The sequence below is a fragment of the Wyeomyia smithii genome, chromosome 3 (genome assembly GCF_029784165.1).
Source record: "Wyeomyia smithii strain HCP4-BCI-WySm-NY-G18 chromosome 3, ASM2978416v1, whole genome shotgun sequence".
Taxonomy (NCBI): Eukaryota; Metazoa; Arthropoda; class Insecta; order Diptera; family Culicidae; genus Wyeomyia; species Wyeomyia smithii.
Window position 1 is genome coordinate 12,826,527 of NC_073696.1, and position 27,971 is coordinate 12,854,497.

Below are 27,971 nucleotides of genomic sequence, written 5' to 3' on the forward strand. Positions count from 1 at the left end.
TTGACCTCAATATCAAGGTTTTTTCGTGCAGAAACATAGTAAACAGATCAATATTACTATAATACATTACGTTTATGGGATAGAAAAAACAGGTTACGAAATAACAGGAGTTTTCCTTAGGGGGTCCAAATTACCCCAAACTACCCTACCACATTGTGGTATAAAGATTGAAATTCGTTCCACTAGCTTAGCTTCTTCCATGTACCTCACAACTACCGTTAATTGGTCGATGTGAGCTTCGTCTGAGGACGAATTAACAAAAATAAAAAGCTATTTGGCCTTCCAGATACGCTCTGTAATCTTCTCAAAACTTTTTATGCAATAACGTTTGCATCAAAAAAAAATTGTTAAAAATTTGCTGATTTTTCAAGCATTGCACAAAACTACCCATGCAGCAAAGATATCCTGAACAAGATACCTAACTTCCATATTTTTCATACATTTTGAACACGACCGATTTCCGACGGTTAGTGCTGCCATCTGATGACCTAAATTCTCATAAAATTGACACTATGAGCAAAACCGATTTATCGTGCATAGTCCGTCATCGATCGTTGAGCTGTTCAAGATTGTATATGAAAACCTAAATAAATCCACCTAGCGGTCAGACCCAGCCTTTCTTATTCAAACTTATTATTTTTAAAAATGAATTTACATGAACGCTTCAATCCAATAAATGTGTATTCACGTTTTGGGTTCTAAAATAATGATGTTGTAATAGAAGTATAAAATATGAAATTTTACGTAATGTAAATGCTCAAGAAATAGCGAAATAAAAGACATGACTCTTAATTTCGAACAATTCAATCACAGCAGGATCAGGCGTATTGTCAGGCCGAGGCCTTTTCCCCGTACTGGAACTGGTTTTTGATTTACCCATATTAGGGTTCACCGTAGCGTCGGCTTCCAACGCGAACACACAAACCTACGAACGAACGTACAAAACGAACGGAGCGAAAATAAGCTACTGTACTGCTCAACAAGCTAGCAGAGAATGTAATGATGTGAACTGATTTGCTTGAGGAGAAACCGTCTCTTATATAGCCCAAAGAGTGCATTCCCGGCTAACTAGGTACTCCATTCTGTCGTCCTTTTTAGGGAAAGGCAGCAAGCGACCAATCAAAAGTCTACATTTGTGTTTCGACAATGTTCAACAATTTTCAATATTACAATAGTCTGAACAATCAGATTACAATTTTCTGCATTTGGACGGGTGCCTAAATTTTTTTCCAATCGATTGCTGCAAAAGTGACAGAAATAGGTTGAAACTGACTGGGATTAAAACGTTTGAAATTGGACAATTTTTGTGACGCTCTCGATGTTTTCGGTTTTGAAATTGGATCCTTGTATTGAAATTGGGTCCCTGTAATTGTTGCCGTATGTCGTATTCTACGTCAAAAGAAATCCGATCAAATGCACCTATCGGTGAGACCCAGCCTTTCTCATTCGAATTTATTTTTTGTTAAAATACATTTACACGAAAATATCAACTTTTCTAAAAACAAACCTTTGAAAATTTATGGTGCACTTTTTTTCACTCTAAATAACAAATTTTTAGTTTGGCACAACTATGCCGAACATTTAGAACAGAACATCACACACATATGATTATACATTAACACGTGCATGCATATAACATGAAATAATTATGTTTCAAATATATTAATACCTCACTTTTATGATTTAGACCGCACAACATTTAATCAGACATTTATCAGTTTAATTAATTAATAAAATTAATTAATAAATATATGACGCGATTTTTTTATCGTGGTATAATCAAAACATCATTGTACTCATTATTGGTCGGATTCGATTATATACAGACTCGATTATATATTTAATTCGATTATTTATGGCAGGATTTTTTTCTCTAATTTAAATATGACTTATCTAGAGCTGAAATGTTGCAAAAAAACGTCCATAAAATTGGTAATGCTTGAGGAGGAAAAGCTGTCTTATAAAGCCAATGCGAAAATTTTTAAGGATCTATACAAAAATAAGAGAGTTTAGTAAACATGTATTTTTACTGCGTAATTAATGGACGTTCGTTCCCTAATTTATTTATAGAATTAAAAAGAAATTTAAATGATAAATTAAAAAAAAATAATGCAACACACTCGTGGCCTTTGGCCAACTCGATTGTCCGGGGCGCATGGTGTCCTTACTCGCTACCGCTCGTTCGGACGTAAGCTAGGGGATTGCCCCTATGTTTCAATAATCCGGGCAATCCAGCAGATCAGTTGTTTGCATGAGAGAGGCTGCCGCTTCCGACGGCGGGTCGGCGGCCGATTCGGCCATCGGACACCGCGGCGGCTTAGGCCCGCCTTGTTTCCTTGCCCTCGATTATGCGGCAGAGCCGCATTGATATGGTTTGCAATCAGAATGTTCAACGAAAAAACTAGTTATTTAACACATTTGCGGCAAGTTTTCATTTTTGGACCATTATTTGATGTCGCTTGAAAAGTATGCAATATAAAATAGCTGTAATGAAAAAATGTTACATAAAAATAAAATTCGGCCTTTCGTGATTCGGCCGATTGAATTTTCGGCCTTTCGTTTGTATTGATATAATATAATTCAAACCCAGGCCACCAACTTGGTTGGCGGAGATATTACCAACTACGCTAGGCCCCTTGTCTTGAATCAAACTTTTCCATGATATCGTACCAGAGTTCCTTAGGATTTTATCAGTGTACTTTCGCTTAGTTTTCAATAGGTTTTCGATCAGGGTCTTGAACCGCCATGTTAAGCTCGTGAAAAAGTTCAACGGGTTCGGAAGGAAGTTGAGAAATTCCACCATGGCTGGGCGTTGGCAGCAAATTTTACAAATAAATTGAGGGAATGCGTTCTATATGAGGCAAAAAAGGTTAGGCATTTCTCAATAAAATAATGAAATTCCTGCATACCCATATATTTTCCGAACATGATCGGTGCGTTGTCGTTTGATTGTCCTCGACAAATTTCGTAATTCATATTACGGTTTTGAAAGAACTGAAAAAGAGCTGTAACCATGTCTGCCTGCATGACCACATTGTGGTATAAAAATTGAAAATCATTCCACTAGCTTAGCTCCTTCCATGTACCTCACAACTACCGTTAATAGGTCGATGTGGGCTTCGTCTGAGGACGAAATAACAGAAATAAAAACGATTTGGCCTTCCACATGCGCTCTGTAATCTTCTCTTTGCACTTTCTTTGCAATAACGTTTGAATTAAAAAAATGGTCAAAACTTGCTGATTTTTCAAGCTTTGCACAAAACTACCCATGCAGCATCAATCATAGCAACCCATGAATCAGCAAAATAATTTTGACAGCTTGATCAGTCGAATTCTCACCGTGATGGCGAAAACAATGCAGCCATTCCGTTCAGAACTGTGCATGTTCAAACAGACGGTTCCCTGCCGCGTCGAAAACGAATCGTGCGATACTTTGTGGACGCCGGATACGCTCGTTTCGGCATCTACAACATCAACAACAACAAACGAAGCATTTGGAGGAAGTACGGTTGCGGACTGCCGACGACCCTGAGCGATATGAAGCTCCAAAGAATGCTGATGAATAAGACCGAGGGAAATGTGGCTACATCGCTGTGTGTGCTTGGCCGGGAGGTCGGTCCAACCGGCCAAACAGTGAAAAAGTACCTGGTGAACATGGGCAGTAGAGAACAGTTGCCTCGAAAGCTGCCAGCAGTTCGCCTTGGCGTAAGTCTCATTATCCATGATGAGACTAGGAGGCTTCGTCAGCATCTGAGTGTACAGTTTCCAGGCCCGTGACTTTCTCACCGTGTTTTGCCGTTGGTTACGATTTGGAGCCTTTTGCACTTTGTTCGTATACAGTCCCTTCCGGTTCTTGGTTCACTCTGTACGAAAGATATGTACAGATTCAACTTTTTGGTCACATCGCTGACCAAAGTATTAGGATTCCGTTTAAACGCTTTTCAGAACCTTTTTTTCCTTTCTGCTCGAGAACGACTTATGCTACGCTTTTCAAGTCTTTCGCACACATGCTTTCGGGATACCCTTTATTCATCATGCACTCATGCAAAAACCCTTTTGTCTCCCCACTCAGCGACTGTAAAAGAGTAGATACGCAAGTTCCGGCTTGCGAGAAGAAAACTCGACTAAAACTACTGTGCTCGAAAACGGAAATGCTTTCTTAATCTACCCGGTTTTGACGTCAAAGTCGCTGAGCATCGCATGTCTGATATCGCGAAAGAGGGTAGGCTCAGCCTTGCATCGGCTAAAGAAAAAAAGTAGGAGGGTGGTATTCAAGACACGACCGCATGACGTTGACTACCGTATTCTTAAAAAAAAAAAATATTCCATTGAAGCAAATAGTAGAGGGAATTGCAACGCTTCTTTTATAAAACTTCTGTAACAAAATTTCGAGGCTCCAAAAGGTACCAGTTTTCGATTATTCTCGTCCAGAATTCCAGCCATTTTAGTATTTTGCAGTAGCCATTTATTACTAACAGCCACCAGCATAACGGGTGAAACCGGCACGAGATGACCGGTACTATTTTGTCTTTCCTCCTTTCAGCTGCTAACACCTAGCGCTGTCGTGAAATTAACATCAACAAAAACATGCATTTTCGCAAGGTTTTTTTCCGCTAGCAACAGCAGTTGTAAAACATAAAATTCAACTAACCGCTTCTATTATAAAACTAACCGCTTCTATTATAAAAACCAAAAGGTGCCATTTGCCGATTTCTTGTTTACTGGTTTCCGTCCAGAATTCCAGCCATTTTAGTACTTTGCAGTAGCCACCAGCATCACGGGTCAAACCGGCACGAGATGACCGGTACTATTTTGTTTTTCCTCCTTTTAGCTGCTAACACCGAGCGTCCGTATGTAGCCGGTACGGTTTAGTAATGAAACTGATGGGGTGAAATGTTCGAACGGTACGTTTTATACCAAGGCTACGTCAGATAAATAAAAAGAGGGATGGGCTACATAAATGATGGAATGGTAGAGACAAATGTTTCTTGAAAGCTGCGCCGGCCGCTGTCATAATATTAACACCAACACAAACATGCATTTTTGCAAGGTTTTTTCCGCTAGCAGCAGCATTTGGTAAAACAGAAAATTCAATTAGCCGCTTCTGTACCCAAATTTCGAGGCACCAAAAGGTGCCAGTTGCCGATTATAGTTTCCTGGTTAGTCCGTCCAGAATTCCAGCCATTTAAGTGTTTTGCAGTAGCCATTTACTACTAAAAGCCACCAGCATTACGGGTGAAACCGGCACGAGATGACCGGTACTATTTTGTATTTCCTCCTTTCAGCTGCTATCACCTAGCGTCCGCATGTCACTGGTGCGGTTTTGGAATCAGAATGATGGGGCGCCGGCCGCTGTCGTAAAATTAACACCAACAAAAAGATGCATATTTGCAAGGTTTTTTCCGCTAGCAGCAGCATAAACATCGGAAACAGAAAGTGACAACAACAATAACAACAAAGTCAGATCGATTGTATCCGTTAGTGTCGACTGTGCTTGGGAAGAGAGGTAGTGATTGGCTGCGCGGTATGATTTAGACAATCGATATTAGCTACCAATTTTTCAATAGTGTATCTCAAACAATAGTTTGTTTTTGTTACATAAATTTAACCGTAAAAGAATTTCTGATCGATTGATGCCAAAACCTCGAAAACCTGATTATAGATGACTGCAAAATAAGCGCTCAAAACCTGACCACTTTTCTCTGGTTTTCCCTGGTTGAATTACTAGATTTTTAAATTCAGGGGCCTAACTTCGATATAGACGTTAGTCAACGTCAAAATAAGAAAAAAATAAAGCCCAGGAACGACAACTTTTCTGCGCAGGGTTAGCTGACTAAAGGTAAAAAATCACAGGAGGGTTGTGTGCAAAGTCACGACCGCAAGGTTGAAGTAGACACTTTTACAAGAAAGATAACCCGACTGCTTGCGTGTCAGTCATTTTGAAATCGGATTTGTTTCGTGTATACCGCTTGTTAAGCACAGTATCAACAAATCGTAATATACATCACACTGCTGTGCATTTGCAGCAGCATCAAACCTCAGTTGCAGTTTATTGATACCCATTCATTATGCTCTTCCAAATACATTTAGTAGCCTTAAAAAAGTCCGATTGCTGCAATCGCAATTTTCATACAATTATTGCATAAATGCTTCATGGTCAGATAGCGTGCGATATTCGCTCTGACATAACAAACTTTTCGAACGTTGTGGAATGATATAACTGGAAAAATATGTGTAACTTAATTATTTCCAGTTATACCATTCTACAACGTTCGTAAATTTTTATTTCGTATGTCGTAATACTCATGTACGAAAAATACATCTCATTCTTTCTGGACCCACCTTTATTTTCAGTTCCTACAGATGAAGCTTTCATTAAGGCCGGACCGATAAAGCTTTCATTAAGGCAACAAAATAATATGTATTGTGTCGTGTTGTGCGGCTTGGAAGAAAAAAATGTTCCCGTCCCCGTGTCGCATGGAAGCAAATTGTTGCGTGTTTGACATTGCCGATGGTAGACATGAGTATGAAGGTCGAAATTTTGCTGTGATGTCTAACCATAACCGTCTTTTTCAAGGCGTCACATCCTCATTAATGAAGTGTTGTGAATTTTCTAAAACAGACTCAGCATCGAAAGCAGAACGTGCCGAACTTTTCTGTTTGAAATCGGATTTGTTTCGTATATACCGCTTGTTATGCACAGTATCAACAAATCGTAATAAACATCACACTGCTATACATTTGCACCAGCATCAAACCTTAGTTGCAGTTTATCTATAACCATCCATTATGCTCTTCCAAAAACATTTAGTAGCCTTGAAAAAGGCAGATTACTGCAATTGCGATTTTCATTCAATTACATATAGCATAAATGCTTCATGGTCAGATATACCCGCTGCAGCTGCTACGCTATTCGTAGCCATGCCACAATTGTGGCCGCTATACGCTGCCATTGGTATCCGCTGTCCCTGCATCAGCTGGCCCAGCTGATATCGATGCTGAGATGCGGAACCGGAACCTGTTCTCAATTTTCGGAAAATCGCCTTTGAGGCACTACTGGAATACTTGTTCAACTCTGATTGGACCACAATACTCTCTTCGAATGACGTGGATGATATGGCTGAAAGCTTTTCCAGGCATATTTCAGATTGGCTGTTACTCAAAGTGCCTGTTCGTAGGCCCCCTCTGTCACTGAAACAGAAAGCTGAAACGAATGCGTCATCTGAATCGAAAAATGCTTTTCGTTCTTTTTGCGATGCTTATCGGAAATTGAACAGGAGCTTGTACAAATCGTATGTGTTGAAATTTCAATTAAATTTAAAGCGTAATCCCAAGTCCCTCTGGAATTTTGTTAATTCAGAAAGGAATAATTCTGCCATTCCACATTTCTTGACGACGAAGAATCGAATTCATGTGAACAGTTTGCTAAATTCTCCGCTTCTGTGTTTGCACCGAACATCGCTTCTGATCACGAGGTTGGACAAGCTGTGGTTGATGTTCCCGCGGATATTATTAATTTAGACACGTTCCAGATTACGCAATCGATGATTACTGCTGCGAACAATAAGCTCAAAAATTCATTTTCTCCTGGACCTGATAGGATTTCAGCCTTTGTGTTCCGTCGATGTATTTCCGCATTAGTTTTTCCACTCTGCCTTATTTTTAATAGCTCATTCAAACAGCGTAAGTTCCCGAAAATATGGAAACTATCATTTCTGGTTGCAGTGTTTAAAAGTGGAGATAAAAGTAATATCCGTAACTACCGTGGAATTACAAATCTCTCGGTAGCATCGAAATTATTTGAAATTATTGTCAATCGAAGTCTTCTAGCTGGAATGAAGTGCTATATCTCTACAGACCAGCATGGTTTTATGCCTGGACGTTCAGTTACTACGAATTTATTGGAATTTACGCATACTTGTTTTACACAACTGGAAGCAAAATGCCAAGTGGACGTGGTTTATACGGATTTGAAAGCCGCATTTTACAGAATTGACCATCATATACTATTGCGCAAAATTAACCTGCTTGGTGCCTCTGACAGCTTAGTTGCATGGCTTAGTTCATACCTGTGTGATCGATCACTTCGGGTGAAATTGAGAGCGTGCGGCTCAACTCCGTTTGTTAACTTGAGTTGTGTACCTCAAGGAAGTAGCTTGGGACCGCTGCTTTTTACAATATTTTGAAATTATGTTAGTATTTTGCTTGGTGATGGATGTAAGCTTATATATGCGGATGACCTAAAACTACATTTCGTCGTGAAGTCCATAGAAGATTGTCATCGTTTGCAGCAGTTATTGGATATGCTTGTAGAAGTGCCATCGTAATAAGCTGATTGTCAGCATCCCTAAATGCTCTGTAATGACATTTCAACGGAACTCGCAGCCTATAATGTTTAACTACCACATCGATGCAGTCGTGCTCAACAGAGTTGAAGAGATGAATGACTTGGGTGTGACAATGGATAAGAACTCTCCTTTGCTAGTCATCGATCGGCCGTCATTGCTAAGGCTAATCGTCAGCTGGGGTTTATAACCAAAAAAGCTAAAGATTTTAATGATCCGTATTGCTTGAAAGCTCTGTATTGCTCTTTAGTGCGACCTATCTTAGAGAATGCTTCACTAATTTGACTTCCACATAAACTGACCTGGAGTTTACGAATTGAAAGAGTGCAAAAGAGATTTGTCCGAATTGCTTTGAGAAAACTACTTTGGCGTGACCCACAGAACTTGCCTCCATACGGTGATCGCTGCAAGCTAATCAATCTTGACACCCTAGCTTGACGACGGAAGATTCAGCAGGCATCATTTGTCGCTAAGCTCCTGAACAATGAAGTAGACTGTACCAAACTACTATCTTTACTTGATTTTCGTGTTCCATCGCGTGCTTTAATGACTGCTACTCTTCTCCAAAACATGGTTTCATCGCACAGCGTTTGGATTTAATGCCCCTATGTCTTCAATGATACGTGTATTTACTTCTGCTGAAGATTTATTCGAATTTAGTGAGCGTTCCAGTTGTTTCTCCAGTCGAGTAGCAAGATCTGCTTGTTTTACATTATGACGTTGACGATAGTGATAAATTAAATAAATAAATAAATAAATTAGATTATCTAGTGAAATACTCACGATTTTAGCGATTGATTAACAACAACAAAAGTTATAAACAATTAAAGTCGATTTTTTTGTCGAAATCATTTTTTTCCAAAACCGTTGCCATTTTGCGAAGAAAAATTCTTAAAATATAATCATTTGTACTTAACTAGCGATACTTGTGTAGATAATGAAAAAAAATTGTTTTGGTTATAGGTGGAGTTGGGCACGACTTCTACTGCTCGCCGCGAAAGAACTTTAAAAAAAACGATTCACGGCAACCGCCATTTTGTACAAAAAGTAGCAATGAATTTTTTATTTCTATTCTCCAAGAGTTGCTTAATCCAACGATATATTATTTATATACCTTACATCTCAAATATCATTTTGAAATAAAAAACATGAAAAAGCCCTATTTTTTCGAGCATTTGGTGGATATTACCCCTTCATATTTTCACCCATTTAGTCAGTACTCAGCTTATCAGTATTGATTGCTGGCTGCACTGCTTTTACGATACCAGCCTACTAGACACCAGTTTATACTTTATAAATGTAGTGGTTAGAAGCAGCCTAAATCATTCAAAATTAGCTAGAGCGTCAAATGTGTTATGTCCAACACTCATTCGTTGTACAGGTTTTAATATTATTAATCAATTGTACGCACCATTCAAAGTTTGCGTGTATATGCACTATGAAAATATATATATTTATATACACTAAAGTAACTTTTTACGCGGGGGATACGTGCCGCGTAAATTCCGGAATCCGAGTAAAAAAAACCGCGTAAATTCCGGAACCCGCGTAAAAAAACCGCGTAAATTCCGGAATCCGCGTAAAAAGAACCGCATTAATTCTGCAATCCGAGTGAAGAGAAACCGAAATCCGCGCAAAAAAATACTGCGTAAATTCCGTAATCCGCGTAAAAAAAAGCCGCGTAATAAAAACCGCGTAAAAAGCGACCTTGGGTATTAGAAAACGATAACACCGTGACATGCTTTCGCTATTGTCAACTTATAAATAGCAGACCACAGAAATGGAACCGCCTCTATAAGCGTACCGAATCAGGCCCTTGTGGGCGTAAACGTCGCATTCGTAGCTCAACACAGTTGAGAAACTACACTAGAACCCCCCCATTGGACATGGTTTCCCATGGATTTGTTCCGGACAAGGTTTGCACTTCTCTCCAACAACGCCGACACGAAACGATCAATTGTTTGCGAATCTGTACGTATACACTTCAGAGGCATCGACGTGGAAGAAGATGGAACGTTTCAGGTGCAATCATATCGTCACAAGCGCCGCGCGTGACACATTTCCTGCCGGCGACGCTTTGTGACATTTGTCCGTTGCACCGCTCGCTCCACACAAATATGGCCCATAAACGGTGTGTTTCGGCAGAAAAATTCTGTTTGCAGTCTACTTTTTGGATGTTTGTTTGTATAATTTTAAAATTGGATAAATTTGAAGCTTTCACTATTCGGTTTAACGATGTGACAGCCGGAAATTGAATCCATTCACCCGAATTGACAGTAGTCGGCAGCACATGGTAGGGCCTGAACGCCACGAGATACTATTAGATGAAACACCATGACCGGTTGATTCGATAAGCAAGCACAATGAATCATTCTAGGATTGTTCGTTTTCCGGACTTTCGACACAAAATTGCTGTGATGACAGCAGATATCAGAAAAACAAAATTTTATTCTCCGCCTTGCGTCGGAAGGAGATGAAAATAAATTGAAATATCAACGCCGGAACCAGTAGCAGACCAAATGATTGGACATCTGACACGATGGATTATGTCGCTCATGTCCACACGTGCGGATAAAAATAAAATGGGTCAGTTTTTACCATGAACAAATACCATAGCAATTGAATGAACTGAAATACCGCCGAGGATAAAATCTGTACGGAGAAATGTTGACCTTTTTCATCCGCGCACTTGAAAGAAAATTATTTCAGCTTTTCGTAGTTGCTAACGTTTGCCAGGAAAGACCAGACAAAATGATGCACATTACATGGGTGAAGTCACTTTTTAAATTATCTTTCCACTGCTATCTTTATCCACCAGGCAGAAGCAGTCGACGAAGTCTGCTAACCATCTTCGGGTTTGTTCCGGTCGTAAAACCCCGTGTAGAAGTCATAAACCGCTTTTGAGCTTATTACTCACCGCTCAGCGTACTTAACTTGTTGTTTCAAACCTCACCTTTCCCCTCCGCCAAAACCGGGAAAGCCGGGTATTCTCAGGGTGGCGAATTTCCACTGCCCAAAATAAACCCCGTTTTTGACGAGGAGTGGCGAAGATCAATCAGACTCTGTTTGGCAGGCGAACCTGTTTGAACGGTCGGCGAATGTTTGATTTGTAAATAGTCTTGTGAGTTGATTTTTGGGGTTGGATTTGAATTATTTTCCCAAGCAAAGGCAATCGCTTTGGAAGAGTTGCCTTGTTTATTTTTAAATCAATAATTTTCCCAAGAGTTTTGATGGAATATAATATGGTGCATCCCTTCTACCCCTTTTCACATTAAGAAGCAGATACGTTTTTCGGCCTCTAGAAGAACGAAAAACAAGCACTGAAAAAGGCTTCAAGCAGAAACGGTCTGCTTACAGATGTGAGAAGTGATAGAATGAAAAGAGAAGTGTAAACTAAAGTGGAAAGATAACTGCTGTTGATATCCAATATTTTAGAAGAGCCTGCAAACTGTATGGTTTAGTGAAATCGGATTAAGTTGAGTGGCTCTAATATGGAATCAAAAAAAAGTCTTTAAACGATCACCGGTGCTTCGGTTAGTAAAATCCACATAGTTGAGAGCAATCCAATCATGGTATCGTACATCATTTTTAAAAATCTCTCATGGAAATGTGCGGCAACAACAATAGCCCTTGAGGTGGGTAAATTAATTTATTGAAAATCCATGTTTTTCGTTGACTGCATATTTACAGTCTTACCGCAGTTTATAAGCTCGCATTACAGGCCAGGCTTGATGCATACAAAAAGTAGCTCAAATAATTTACAACGCTTTGTAATAACACAATACAACATGTGAAGTTCATACACTGACCATCATCTCACACAGTAACCGCAAGCCATCAATGGGAACAGCACATCAGCGGCATTTAGTCGAGTCATCGTGCTAGTTTTTCCGACAGGCAGCACAACAATCAAATTAGTCTGCAATAATGATGATCCGTCGCCACTGGCTCGGGTAGATATAATGAAATTAACGGAAAACCCGCAATGAACATTAATAAGCATTTATCAGGTCTGGTTTTAACAACAACTAAACATAGGTTGGACCATCTGCTTTTGACAGGCGGACAGAATCGTTGGATATTATACTTTCCGAAAGGATTAATTAATTGGGACACATTTATCCGTTTATCCTCCAGTCAAAGTTTGAAAGAACCTGCTTCTTCCAACTCCAGACTTCGGTCGGATTCCACTCGAAACATTAATCATAAAACGATAACGATAATGAGGGCAGCTGAATGAGCTGCTAGGCAATTCCAATTAGGGTGTTGAAGCGTGAACATCATTATCTTGATAAGCACACTTTAAAGCGTTTGTTTCAGTTATCGAGAATCCCGTGCCCAAATTGTTACCGATATTCGGTCAACAACCCGCAAAGATAATTTCCATACTCGTGTTCCTCGGTGGAACTACTGCCGTCATCCGGAAACAATTTCCGGTACCCGCGTAACGCATAGGTTATCAACATGGAGGACACGGCGGGACTGTACTCCTAATTAGCACCACAAACCAGAAGCGGACAAGCGCTAGACAATTACGGAGCCGATCTCGCGCTACCCGCATCCCCAAAACTTAGCCGCCCTGTTGTTGGGCTGACTCTACTGGAAGAAAGGTGAGGCTTGTAAATGTGTGCGTACGACTCGGAATTAATGGTATCTAATTTTCCCGACGGCGGCGGTGGTGCCGTGAATTAGGGCCAGCTCGGTCCCATGCTAATAAGGTTAGAAGTGGCAATTATTGCGAAAGCTGATGAAAAGAAGATGACGCCGGATATTGCCACACTGGAGTGGTTGGAGTGGAAGCTTTCTGCTGAAATACTCTAAATTTCCGGATGTAATTATCATTAACCTTGTTTCTGGCTTCATTTGTTTTTTTTTCAGTTTCACGTGGCGCTGCGGAAATTCGTGGTTAGTGGAAATGATAATAGAAGTAGGATGAAAGTTTTTGAATACTTTTTGTTTCCAAAATCAAGTTACAAACATGATTTGTTCGTCAGATTTTGAATAATAATATAATTTTGTAAATATTATGCTCTGTAGAAGCTTAATAGAACAATACTTGTTGGTTTGGTGTCCAAATACAGAATGCTTTTATTTTCTAAACGGGTTGCTATGCTCAACATTCTACTACATCTCTCCTATAATGTAAATTTGAAAACTATTTATAATCAAAATTATTTCAATGCAATTACGTAACATAATCTTTCGGATATCCTGGCGTCTGATGTTTCCGTACATGGCGATGTCGTATTGGTCCCAATGAAGTTTCAAACTCCGGACCATTTGCATCTGCTGTAGAAGTAATCGGTTCTGTTAGGTCATCTAATGAACTATCTTCATGCTGTAAGATGTTGAATGGACTGCTGGAAATAAGTATCTCAACATGGTTAGCGTGACGATCGAATTCTCCCCTGGTGAAGGGGTTTTTCAAAGTGAGGCGAGTTCCACTTTTCTTGAGTACCGTCTGCCGGGGTGAGATTAAGCCAAAACGGGAAATGTTTGTATGTTAAATTACTTGAGATTACTAGAACCTAATAGCTCAAATTCAATACATTATGAAACGTGACATATTTATTCACAACTGCAAATGGAATATATATAATATCAGTGAACTGTTTCACTTAAATAATGTTTCAAAGTACAGGGTGAAAAACATGCGCAAATAACGTTATCCAAAAATGTCCCAGGCAAACCAACCCGATCAAGAAATTACATCAACTTACTGCTCGGTTGGTACGTTAGGATGTCGTCTCCAATGTTTTGACGAAATATTATGCATTGAACCTGTGCCGGCTCAGAAAATAATGTTTTTCCAAACTGTACACTTTTCGAGCCCTTATGGGGTGAGATTGTGCCAAGCTATAATGAACGGTACAGTTTGCGGAATTCACATTCACAACAAAATTATATCAGTATACAGTCAGGTTTTTTTTACGCGGTTTTTTTATACGCGGATTTTTTTTCGAGGTTTTTTTACGTGGATTTTTGAATTAACGCGGTTTTTACGCGGATTTTTGAATTAACGCGGTTTTTTTTACGCGGATTTTTTAAATTAAGTTTTTTTTACGCGATACCGCGCTAATTCAAAAAAAAATTCGCGAATTTCCGAATTAACGTGGGTTTGGAACCAGAAACGTTTAGGTGTTTATCTTGTAAAGGACTTAGTCCAAAAAATACCCTCCGCCCACCGAAAGATCCGGAATGACCGTCAAAGAGGACAATTTTAAATACTGGTTCTAGAGCGTCTCGGGTTTTTTCTAAAGCCCTTCTTGCTGGACTACTTTACGCGGATTTAAAAAAAAATGTGGTTTTTCTACGCGGATTTTTGAATTGGCGCGGTTTTTTTTACGCGGATTTTTGAATTAGCGCGGTTTTCTTTTACGCGGATTTTTGAATTAACGCGGTTTTTTTTTAATGAGGTACGTATCCCCCGCGAAAAAAAAAAACCTGACTGTACACCAAAACACTTGTTTTGTTTACATGGGGTGTGTTGTCTAGCTTTGGTATTATTTGAAATAATGACTAAAAGCTTGAGAACAGTAAGCTAACAACTGTTAGATTGAAATTTACAATGTATCAGTCATTGTAAATTACTTATGGAATGTAACAAAATTCTGTACACTTATTCTATATAAACTGATGACTTTTAAAGCGAGGAAGGAGGGTTGTGGGTACGTTTCCAGCGGTTTTGAGATCTCCAATGAAATATATAGTGGTCAATGTCACATAATAATTGAAACGGAAAGTCTTCTCAGGCTTTATGTCTTAACGTTTTCCCTTTCTAAGCTACCTAGAGACGCCACTATGTATATAGAGACTGTCCATAAGCCAGGTTCTCATAACTAGTTACTCCAGATATCGATTTGATCCAGTCATGCATTTTTCTATAATTCACATGAAATGTAGTTACTGGTCAACCCCCTGCAGCCCCTTAATAGTCCACGTTGTTTATGGTCATCCCTATACTTACTGTTTTATCATGTTACTCGTAGATACACTACTACTCATTTAACAGGTATGAAATTCAACTTTTTATTTTTGGCACAATCTCACCCCATAGAAGGGGAGATTAGGCCAAAGTTCATTTAATTTTAGCAAAATTATAATTTATTGTAACTTAACCATATTTGCGACAGTCGTTAACTGAACATTTAAGTGTTCATTGACGTGATTTGGATCAAACTCATTGCCTAAATGTGTACATTACAAGCTAAGGAACAAAAAAGTATCCTTTTTTGGCACAATCTCACCCCGGCAGACGGTACCACATGAGGTAGCGGATCAAATGTAGGAGTGCGCTTATTCCTATTAACCACATTTTTCACTATCACATGATCTCCGACTTCCGCTGTAGAGTATTTTGCTCTTCTCTTTTGATCCCCAGATTTCTTTCCTCTCTCTTTTTTATTTTTGCCTGTCGCTGTAACTACTTCTTGTTTGCCATTGATCACGATATCAGGCACTTTGTATCTCGAATTTCGTCCGAATAAAAGCGTAGCAGGTGTTAAATTAGTATTGACATGAGAAGTGTTACGATATGCTAGCAGAAAATCATACAGGGCAGAGACTGGATGCCCATTGCTACACTTATTTTTACGGTCTTGAGTAAAGTCCTATTGTACCGTTCTACTAAACCATTTTGGAATGGAGCATATGGAATCGAATGTTTCAGAGTTATTCCAAAAGCTTTGCAAAAGTTAGCAAATTCATCTGATCCAAAAGAAGGCCCGTTACCGCGTATAAATTCATCAGGGTATCCGAATCTAGCAAAACATGGACATTTACCAGCAAAACATTTTTTACCTGGTTTATTCTAATTACTAACGTTTTCTCATCCGGTGCGTGAATTAAAATATCGTCGATAAAAACCACAAGCCATGAAAAATCTGCCAAAATAGTTTCCATGTACTTTTGAAAAAGTTCGAAAATTATGTTCCTTGTGGCTTTCTAATTGTTACGTACTTAGGTGTCATTAAAGTGATTCAGGAATAGAAAAAATACCAACCCAGATCGAACCGGCATAATGTCCTTCAAAGCTTCAGCGGAATAGTAGAAACAGGCGTACGTGGTAGCATCAGAGCCCTACTAGCGTTTGGTACACCCAACGCAAACGGGGAATATTTTATTACTTTAGGGCAATTTTTTATTACTTTTTGTGTCTTATGACTGCGCATTATACACAAAAAGTAACAAACAAAAAGTAATGAAAATTATGACGGCCACACGCTTGTATGTGTTTCTACAGGAGAACATACAGCCAAGCACCGCAATGCATGTGTTAGCAAGACTTCACTCGCTGCATTTGTATTGATGCAACGATCTGGTTCATTTTTTTCCTCTTCATCCACACATAATCAGAATCTCAACCGTCAACCTCAAATGTCTAATTAGAAACACTTTCGTTCCGTCCCCCAGTGTTTACTTGAAATGGAAATATGTAATAATGTCTGACCAGAGTTGCCGAAGTTGCGAATATTGTTCTGGATGGGCACAAGTTTTGTATTTTCAAACAGGTCCAAATGAGTTTCCATGAACCAATGATTATGTGCTGTAGATAGCTTGCAAGAAAGCGAATGTTTTTGTTTTTCTCTAACGCAGTTTATAGATCGTGATGTCATTTTAAGGCGCATTTCAAGTCTTTAAAATCATCGAAATTTGCATACTCTATGATGGGGAAAATGCAGCTTGGCAGCTCTTGTCATATTTTTTCGCTACTCCGTATGCATACAACGAGCGAACTAATACACGCACACCGGATGAATTGGAGATTGAAGAAACTTGTAAGGCCTCTGCCAGGCTGAACGCCAACACGAGTGATGGGGCGAGATTTTTGCCGTAGGTTAATGAACAGCTCTACTTACGGCTGTTCATTAACCTACGGCAAAAATCTCGCCCCATATCGCTCGCGTTGGTATTCAGCCTAGCAGAGGCCTAACATGTGAAACATATGCGACAGTGATTTTTTTTTTTTTTGACTTGAGACGGAAAGGGAGCATTTTTCGACAGAAAAAAATTTGCATGTGGTTGAAACGACTATTATTAGATAGCCGTACTACTGTAGCACGTGCTTAATATATGACAGTATGTGTTGTTGCTTGACTGTGGAAGAATTTTATTGCCTTTTGAGTAATGGATTTGTTACCTAAAAGGCAATTTTGCGCTATTGCTTCTAAAGTAATAAGGAAAAGTTTTGCGTGTAGTATATCTGGATCGGAGTCGAGTTGTTTTGGAACAAAAGCCGCAACGGGAAAATTGACAGTGACATCAGTGAAAAATTTAGAAATCAAAAAGGATGGCCACCATCATTTCGTCGCTGTCACTGCGGGCGTTCAAGGTCAAAACATTTTTGGTTTCCATTTCAGTGGCAGTTTGGGTCCGGCAAGGCCGAACGTCGACAAAGAACATGTGATCGTTCACAAGCGAGGGAGATATAGACAAATTATTAGAATATATGGAACTCAAATTGATTTCCTAATTCATATTCCTTTCAGAGAGCGAGTAATGGCGCTTTAACCATAAGCTAAAATGCTAGGACTAGAGTTAGTACTCAAGTTCCAACTGTAACAGTTGAAGCGAGTAAAGGCGCTATATCCTTGATTTCAAAACCCGAACATAAGGGAGAAATACCTATGTTCCATCCCAGGAAATTGGTCAACAAAGGAGTGTACTTTCTTAGCTTTGTCACTTCCAACAAATTATATTACTTATTACATACGGATCGGTTGGTACGGATTAGATTATATTTTATCATATTGCGCTACACAGTAGGCCTGGCCGTTGACAAGAAAAATGTATGGAAATATTTTTTTTTTTAAATGGTGGATATCATTTCCCAGGATCCTTTCATAGGGTAGATCTGCTTAATATAGACCACTTCCTTTAGTGGACCACCTGAACACCTTTCACCAAATGACACATGATAAATATACTTATTTTGATAGGTTTTTTGACAATGTCAATAATGTTTTTCACGAGAATTGTGCAACAGACGTTTACTATAATATTCTAAATTAAAGCTGTGAAAAATATCTTTAACCTGATGCTACCCGATTTGCCATGGTTCGTGACGTTTTTTGATGAACGGGTAGAATAATAGTGTTTTCAAAAGATAAGCAATCAATTTCACTAGAAAAACACTTAAAATTTGAGAAAAAATTAGTGGTCCAATGTATGGTAAAAGAAGTACTGTTTTCCTTATTTTGACATGCTTCATTTCGAATGAGAGCGATCAGCACGCTGTCTCGCTGAGTACCTAAACTATTATTTACATCGTAGTAACACAGCGAATCATAGTTACCATTGATGTGTTATGATCGTGTTATTGTAACAAGTTGCAGCTAAATTGCGAAAACCGCCAAAAATTGGTGAAAAATATACTGAAGCAGCTGTTACTGAGTGTCTCCAAGCAATAAAAAGTGGTGTTTCGATTAGAGAAGCTTCCACGATCCACCGTAATGTTCCGTGCAAGCAGGAAGTCGTCAGGAAAACCACGAAAAAGAAAACCTGCTGCATTGTAAAGGATTCCCCATTTCAAAAGAGCGGCTGCGGCAGTCTACAGTTGCAAGATTCATCTCAGAAAATCCTCGTCTTTCAAGGTTCGTTCGAAATATTCAGAATAACTTTGGAGGATTGACTACAAAGCGAGTAAAAAACGGCCACATGGTCTATGGATGGTCCTTTATAATTCGAAGCAATCTGCAGCATTGTGCAATTGTTCACAACTAGGATAAGTTGCACAGCTAAGCATTCGTTTAAAAGATTTTGCTGATTTTGGAAAAGTGGAAGCATATTTTTGCTGGTGAATACGTTTACTATGCGCATAGACCAATACAAAATTATTTCCCAGAACAATTTGTATGAAATTCGTCAAAAAATCTGCACTCAACACGGTCTTTGTGTAGCACCTCTTCACCCAATTGTTGCACAGCAGAATAACCTTTAAATCTTATTATTGCACACTCGATGTCCAATTGTTGCACAGCTTTTTGTATTGGCTTTTTCTCATTGTTTTAGTCATTAAGTTGCTAACAATTGTTTTATTTGCAATATGTAAACACGTCGTGTAATGGTATGGGGCTATCCATGTACCACGTGGACCATCCAGGGTTAATAAGTTTAAACATTGATATTCTCATTGAAGCGTTATGCTCATTTATTTATATTCTCGTTAACACATTTTTATTTTGTGAATCTTCTGAACAATCAAAATAACCAGTGCAAAAAAAATCATATGATGATGTTTTCGTTTGTAAGCAGACACTCTTGCTAATCGTCCGTCATGGATTTTTTTACCGTTACGTTCTTTTTGGGATCTGCTTTCTGGACCAAATAAACATTCCGATTTCCTTTGGATGCAACAACAGCTCTTGTGATGGGATCGAAAACAAACGAAGTTTCATCGTCATTAAGAACACGTCGCGGGTCTTTGAAAATATCCTCGATTTTATGATCCGTCGCGTAATTACGAATGTGTTCAAACCAGCTCCGAAGGTCCAATTCACGTAAGGTCACGCTGGACATAGAAATGCTCTCCGGAGTTCGAAAAGCTGGCTGTTTGTGACGGCCAAGGAAAAGTTGCAACCATTTGTAACCTACGCAAATCAAATTTTAGGTTAGGTTTGGCACTTGCTCGATAATTTTTATGGTACTTACCTGGTGTGTTATTTTTGAACAAAGAGTCACGCGGGCTTCTGCCCAAGAAGGCTTTAACCCTCGAAATAAGGGTATGCTTCGTACAGGGGAAAACCACGACACTCCATTTCCTGCAGCCAAGTTACAAGCTTCGATTCCTCTTCAGTCGTGAGCATAGTTTGCAGACCGGAAATTTTCTCGTTCATTTTTGACTCAATCGAAACTTAATTGTAGATTTCGGCACTCCGAAGCATTTGAATGCCAGCCCCAACGTCATTGCATTGGATTTCACGGCGACAGCAGCCCGTCGAAGAGAGTCTTCCGTGTACTTTTTACAACTTTTCACTGGAAGGGGAGCTGAAATGCTGGGTTTCGGAATCTTCGCTGTAATCAATAATATGGTATGAATATTAGCAAAATCACTTAATTATGCTTTAGAGTAACCTTTATATCCATTATTGACCTGGTAACCTCGTGAGAATCGGTGAAAAACAGGATAAACTGCGGTACGAAAAGCTACGGCTCCTACCGCTTGCATAGATAAACAAAAACAACACCGCAGAGGAGCGAACTGTCAAATGCCCGATGCAGAAAAAAGAGGTTAGGAGTGTGCAATAAAATTGGAAAAACTGTCGCTCTTCGTTCCAATTATTAAACTTGTGAGTTTATCTATCTTTTCTAGCATATAGACAGATTTTTAATGAGCTGTTAAGAATAGGTAAGCTTTACCGATTATCTGGAAGCCATAGAACCTGTGTGTTTGTATTTAACGATCGATAAACGCTTATTATAAACATCTACTTTTTCAAGTATGAAGATAAGAAAATCGCTTCGCAACAGCGAAACTGGGACACCTGTGAAAAAAATTATTATAAAGTTTAAAAAATTACTTTGAATTACAAAAACACTTATAATATTCAACAGGTTATAAAATTCTGCGGGCGATATAATAAAGAAATAACATATAACCAAATTAACCGCTGATAATAGTTACAAAAAGTGTGAAGTGTGCAATAATTGGGTGGTTGGCAACAATTGGCAAAATACCCTACTTGTTTTACAGTGGATTAGAAAATTATTCAAGTAGACCTGGCTCAAATTAGGAAATTGTTGTGGTCCAAATTAGGAAACGGTGGCTTATTAAAGGAAGCTGCAGCGATGATTTATTTCTTTCATTATAAGGAATTATAGGTATCATCTTGTTGTTTTCAATGCAGAAAAGATAGAAAACATGTTACTTCATGTTTATACATAATTAAATACTTAATTCAGTTGAGATATTTACACTTATTCTTGCAAAATTTGCAGCTACACTATTAAGTGGTCCACTAAAGGCAGTTATACCCTATACTGGCTGTGTTAGTATAGACTAGACTAGACTAGACTTTTGAAAAAGTTCTGGTGCTGCTGATAATCCATACTATTCGCTTATATCTGATCAATCCTAATGGCGATATAAACGTTGTTATATATCGGCAATCTTCTCTCAATAAAAGTTGGTGAAATGCTTGTTTAATATCGAATTCGGCAAAGACTTTACTACCTCGTAATCTAGCTGTCGTTTGTTCCAGGGCAGGTAATGGATGTACTTCTGTTATTATGGCCTTACTTGCTTCACGAAGATCAATAATAATTCTGACTTCGTTTAAACTTTTCGCTTAACGAGCATTGGGGAAACTAATTCTGATGCCATGTTTACCCGTTCAATTATATCTTGAGACTCTAGTTCTTTAAGTTTGAGCATGGTTATTTCTTCCAACGGAATTGGAATGCGCCTATAGCTTTGTCTAACAGGCGGTATTGATTTATCAATTTTGATAGAAACGCACATGTCTAGTATTAAAATAATGTATTAGTTCATTAAGTTATGAACTGAATAAAAAATTTAGAAACTATTACCTTTTATGACTGGAAATGCTTCATTACTAAAAAGCAAAGCCTTGGTGCTAAATTCCGATTAGGAACTTGACCTTCTGTTTACTATACACAGACTTCGCAGCCAACCGTTAAGTGTACAGGATAATTGCGGGGCTAGCGCTACGATCCTACTGACACTAACAGTCTCTCCCGAGTCAGGACTCGAACCTACGACGACTGGCTTGTTAGGCCAGCATCGTACCTCGAGACCAGCTGGGGAGGCTTCATTACTAACAGATCGCAAAAACTTCACCACTCCTAGACGTTCTGCACTCCGTCCGGAAGAAGTGAATGTTTTCCATTTTTTATCACGAAAAATGTTGTTCTGTATGACTTGTCATTAACTGAAATAAGTACATCGACTTCTCCCAGTACTGTCAATGGATTCCTTGATCCGTAAGCTTGGAAAATCTCATCGCTACCCTTCCGTAAGCGTAATTTCGTAAGCTTCGATTCCAACTCGTTTTAAAGTATTCCAATCTTCATACTAAGACCATCCTCATTGGCTTCCGTATCGATAATAAAGCGAAGATGTACTCCACCAACTGCTGCGATTGTTGTACGCTTTCCGCTTAGATGAAAGAGCTCTCGAATCTCTTAATTCTTGGTAACGTCGTCGTTTGTAAGGGAAACTTAGGCTTTTGATCTCCAAGGTTTCCATAATTACGTCGATCGATTGGCTTCTGAATTCGTTTGTTGTTTGTACACGGTTTAGACTGTTGAAATGTCTTCTTTATACCCCGGCAACAGCGTGCAAAATGGCCCAACTAAGTACATCTATTACACCGTTATGATCTGGCTGGACATTCCGGATTTGATGAAAGATGGTTTCCCATACACCTGGAACACGATAAATTGCCTTTGAACTTATTTCCGGTTTTCTGCAGCGCGTTGATCTCAGTTCGTTTAAAACCTGTCCACGTGGTATGTGAATGGCCCCCTAGAACTTCACGTTCTTTACGCTGAATGAAATTTCTACTCTTTTTTTCCGATGAACCATTTTTCTTAGTTCTAGAACCTGAACTTCCAATTCAACCAGGGACGGCCAAACAAACGCTAATCAAATGTTGGACACAAAAGCCTACTCAGAGTTTTCTCTTTGTATGTTAGTCATAATTTACGGTGATATTAAATGCTTACCGTTGACATCCTGCTGAACACTGAATTACTGCTGCTTCACGGTTCTTCCGAAAAAATGTTCCTGAAAAATGTTCCAAAGAAATCCTTTTCTTCTTGATCCTTGTCGCCAAATGTAGAAGCTTAATAAGACAATACTTGTTGGTTTGGTGTCCAAATAGAGGAAGCGTTCCACCTTTGTTATACTAAACAAAGGTTATAAAATCGGTCGAAAAACGCAAAATAGATCCATGATCCAGAGGGCCGAATCGTATATACCATCTGACTCAGCTCGACGAACTGAGCAATGTCTGTTCGTGTGTATGTGTGTGTGTGTGTGTGTGTGTGTGTGTATGTATGTTGTCTGTATGTATGTGCCGCAAAATACTAACGCTCCTTTCTGACAGAACGCAATATCCGATTTTAATGATCTTATACGCAAACGAAAGCTACTGTGCTCCCCCAGAATGCTACCGAGTGGATTTTTGATTAGTGGCTTAAATTTTAAAATATTGATCAAAGAGTATTTTTTATATGAGACATTTAACTTTTAAGGCAAAATTAATGGCACGGAGAGCCATGTGTTGTATAACAATTTACTCAGATCGACGAATTGAACAATTTATGTATGTTTGTGTATGTGTGCCTGTACGTATGTATGTGTAAATACGTTGTTTATATGTGTAGTATATTAAAATCGACCCAAAAAAGAAAAATTAATAAAAACCACTCTTTTTACTTATTTATTTATTTATTTCGTCAAACAAAAGTAGACTACATATGTTTAAAAACTAACTTACATGCTATATGCTATTTATACTAGTGGGAGCAAAAAAAAAGAGTTTATACATCATTGAATAATAATTTCTTCACTTGACGGATTATTACAATGAATGTTTTCTATCGATTTAAATTGCGCGTTGAGTTGAAATATTGTTTTAATTTAGTTCTCGACATAGAAAAGTCAATTGCTTCACAGTGTTGGTTATACACTAACATCATTTGATTAATTGGCCCGTATTTAGCATAATTGTTTCGTTGATGATTTAAAGAAAACAAAGTCCGAGTACGTAAATTTCTAGAAGGTACATAAAGATTGAGTTTTGATAATATTTCGGGTGAATCGACACGTTGAGATACGATATCGTTAACAAATGACATCATTGCGAATTCACGACGGGCTTTTAATGATTGGATGTCAATAAGTCTGCAGCGTTCGTCATATGATGGTAGGGGAAATGACGTCCATCGTAGATTACGAAGTGCATATAACAGGAATTGTTTTTGCACTGATTCTATTCTGTTTACATGTGTTGCAGAAAACGGAGACCATACAATGCTACAGTATTCTAAAAGTGACCTGACATAGGAATTATAAAGTGTTTTTATTGTGTATGGATCTTGGAAATTATAGCAGAAACGTTTTATAAAACTGAGCATGTTACTAGCCTTATGAATAATTGTATTGTAGTGATCAGTGAATGTTGATTTTGAGTCGAGTATGACTCCTAGGTCCCTAACTCGTTCACTTTTCTCTACTACCTGATCTCCTAAGGAAATCATATTGCTTGGCATGTTTCTTTTTCTGCCAAAAGCCATCGAACTACATTTTTTAACGTTTAGCTGAAGAAGGCTTTTTTTACACCAAATGTAAAAATATTTTATCTCGTTACGAAAAATATTTACATCATCAGCGTTTTTTATTTCAGTGAAAAGTTTAATATCGTCGGCATAAATAAGAATTTTTACATGTTTTAGAATAAAGGAAATGTCGTTTACAAATAATATAAATAGTAGAGGGCCCAAGTGAGAGCCTTGAGGAACTCCTGAGGTTACCTGAATAGGTTTCGATATTCTACCTTTAAATTTGACTGTTTGTTGACGATCTGTCAAATACGATTCAAACCATTTGAGTAATTGTGGATGAATTCCAATTTTTCGTAACTTGAAGAGAAGCAGGGGTATATCAATGCGATCGAAAGCTTCACTGAAGTCAGTATATAAGGTTTCAACATAATTACCTTTATCCATTGCGTTCAAAGAGAAGTTAATAAACTCGAGTAAGTTAGTTGTTGTTGAGCGCCCTTTGAAAAAACCGTGTTGCGTTGGGGTAATTCTATTTTTTATTTGGTGGAATAACTTTTTGTTTATTATTGCTTCAAAAAGCTTAGGTATACAGGAAAGAATGGCTATGCCTCGATAGTTGCTAATGTCGGTTTTTTTACCAGATTTGAACACAGGCACTAGATATGAGTTTTTCCAGAATTTCGGGAAGCAACCGGATTCCAGCGACATATTGAAAATCAAGAACAGTGGGGAAGTTAGCTCTTTAGCTAAATGTTTCATGAATGCTGGCGGAATTCCGTCTGGTCCCGGACCTTTAGACGCATCCAGAGCTTTTAAAGTATCTTAAATTTCGCGTGCGCTGACATATTCAATATTGAAATAGTTGGGAAACTCAGGAAAGTTGGTGAAGAATGTATAGTCACGATCAGATTCGGAGAAAGTTGTATAATTTTGTTGAAAAAAAAAATCAGCAAATAGATCAGAGATGTATGCAGGGTTCTCTTCAACTTTGTCATGCAGTTGCATTTTTGAAGGAAAATTTCAGATTTTAACTTTGATTTAACATATTTGAAAAAAATTTTTGGACAGGATTTGATTTCAAGCTCAGTCTTTAATGTGAACTCTTCAAACGCGTTACTAATGGCATCGTTTAATTCGCCGCAAATGTTAAGATAAGTTGTTAAAGCATCACGATTTTTATGAGTTTTGAATTTTTGATGTGCTTTTTTTTGTTTTTTAAGTTTTTAATTTGTCTATTGTACCAGACTGGGTATTTGGAATTGCCATGACGTCTTATTCTTTTCAACGGTATTTCGCTAATAAATAAATCAGATAATATGTTATAAAAATTTTCTATAGCTGAATCGACGTTTCCGTCTTCAAACAATACATCTTGCCAGTTGATACTATTTAGTTTATGTTTTAATTCATCATAGTTTGCTGACTGAAAGTCAAAAACATCTTCGAATTCATATTCGTCAGGTCTTTTATTCACATGCACAAATAAAGAAAACTCTATTGCTGTATGATAAACTCCGTTCTTCCATAATGGTTGTAATGAATTCGTCACACAAAAGTCTTCACTAATGTTGGACATTAACAGATCTAGATAACAATTTTGTCCATTTTTCACATGATTTATTTGATTAAGACCAAGACTAGAGGTTTTATCAAAAAGAAGTTGCAGCGTTTCATTTTCGCCAATAATAGGAAGTAAAATGCTATGGTTATCGATGTCCGGAATAAAATCAATGTTGCGTTGGTTGAAATCACCGTATATGTGGAGTTTTACTTCAGGTAACAGCTTAGATGCAATATTTTCAACAACATGAAGAAACTTTTCAAAGATTTCATTCCGCGCATTATTTGGAGGAAAATAGACAGAGACAAATACGTGTGTCTCTCCTGCTAGTTCTGCTTTCACCCAAACATGTTCGAACTCTTTAAACTGAATGGTGTCGATAAGCGCTGAATTAAAGTCTACTGACACCGCAATCAACACACCACCACCGGATTTCATTTCAGATAATTGATAGTTACGGTCATTTCTATAGACATTATATCGGCAACCGAAGACTTCTTCGCTGCGAACACCCTCATCCCAGCTGGTTTCGGTTGCTAAAATAACAGAAAATGAACAGGATAGTACATTTTTTTGAATTTCGTTAATTTTGTGAGCGCCTCGCATGCGGTTAAAATTTTGGCAATATACAGAGATCTCGGTAGTGGTGGGGTGTTCGAGTGTAGAAGCTAAAGAATGAGAGTCATTATTAACAGAAGTGTTTACCGGAGCAGAGCAGGTCGCGTCATTTCCTACATCTCTAGGTTGAACAAAATTATCACCAGCAACGGTCCTCTGATGAGTGAGTCAATTGCGTTGAAGACACGAGTGCCTAGATGAGCACGCAATGCATTGTGAAGTAGGAAGGTGTGCAGGATCGCTGATCATCTGGGATTAAGAAAGTGAAAACTCGTCGTTCGCCGGGTATGGGTTAAGAGTTTCGCCTCTTTGAAATTGAATCGTAGGAATGAAGTTAGATTGAGGTCTGGAAAATCGGTCTTCCGCTGCTGCAAGAAGCACTCTGTTAGGTGGTAACAGTTGATTTGCATGGAAACGATTAGAGTTGGTGTGTTGTTGATTATTGTAGGAGTTGGTGACGTTATTCTGTTGCCTGCTGGCCATGTTATAGTTGAGGCTATTGTTATTATTCCAAAAACTGTTGTTGACGTGACGGTTGTGGTTGGTATATCTACGGTAACTATTGGTGTTGAAGTTGTAGTTGTTTCGATTGGTACTTTGATGGTTATTATCGAGATTTCTGTTAAATTTGAGGTTGCGATTCTGGTTCTGATTGTTGTTGTTATTGTTGAAGTAGTTCCTATTGTTGCGGTTGTTGTTGGAATTGTTATTATTATTGTAGTAATTGCTGTTGTAGTTATTTCTATTGTTATTGACAAAGTTGTTGTTATTATCGTTGTTGTTGTTGTGAATGATATGGTTATGCCTAGGGTTGTTGTTTCTGTTGTAATTATTTCGCCTATAATGATTTCGTCTTCTGGCCCTCCGTTTTCTTGCTTTGTCAGCTTGTTTTTGCTGCTGCATAATACGGTGTAATTTTGCATCGTACGCTGTCCAGTCCTGTTTCCAAACTTTTACAGAATGCTTATTCCGATTTTGATGTTCGCATGCTCAAATGAACGCCCCAGAGCTCTTTGAAAATCATACTGAGTGCGATCTTTTATTGGTTGCTTGAACTGTAGAGTTTTGACCAAAGTATATTTTACACATGGGATATTTTACTTTCTGTATAATTTTTCTCTCGCACTGCTCTTTCTTCTTCTCTATTCTTCTTTTTCGTATCGCTATTTATTTCTCAAAGGAAACCAACAATCATCGAC

General features: G+C 38.4%; 1 protein-coding gene and 1 long non-coding RNA gene across 7 annotated transcripts in view; one reads left to right on the forward strand and one right to left on the reverse strand.

Annotated features, from left to right (window-relative positions):
* LOC129726719 (calcitonin gene-related peptide type 1 receptor) overlaps positions 1-27,971 on the forward strand; it is a 284,829-nt gene that overhangs the window by 172,426 nt on the left and 84,432 nt on the right. The window lies entirely within an intron of this gene.
* Positions 19,692-20,882, reverse strand: LOC129726721 (uncharacterized). Its single transcript, XR_008728392.1, has 3 exons — positions 20,418-20,882; positions 19,995-20,357; positions 19,692-19,933 (listed from the first exon to the last, which is right to left on the reverse strand). It is a non-coding gene; the product is annotated as an uncharacterized LOC129726721 (long non-coding RNA).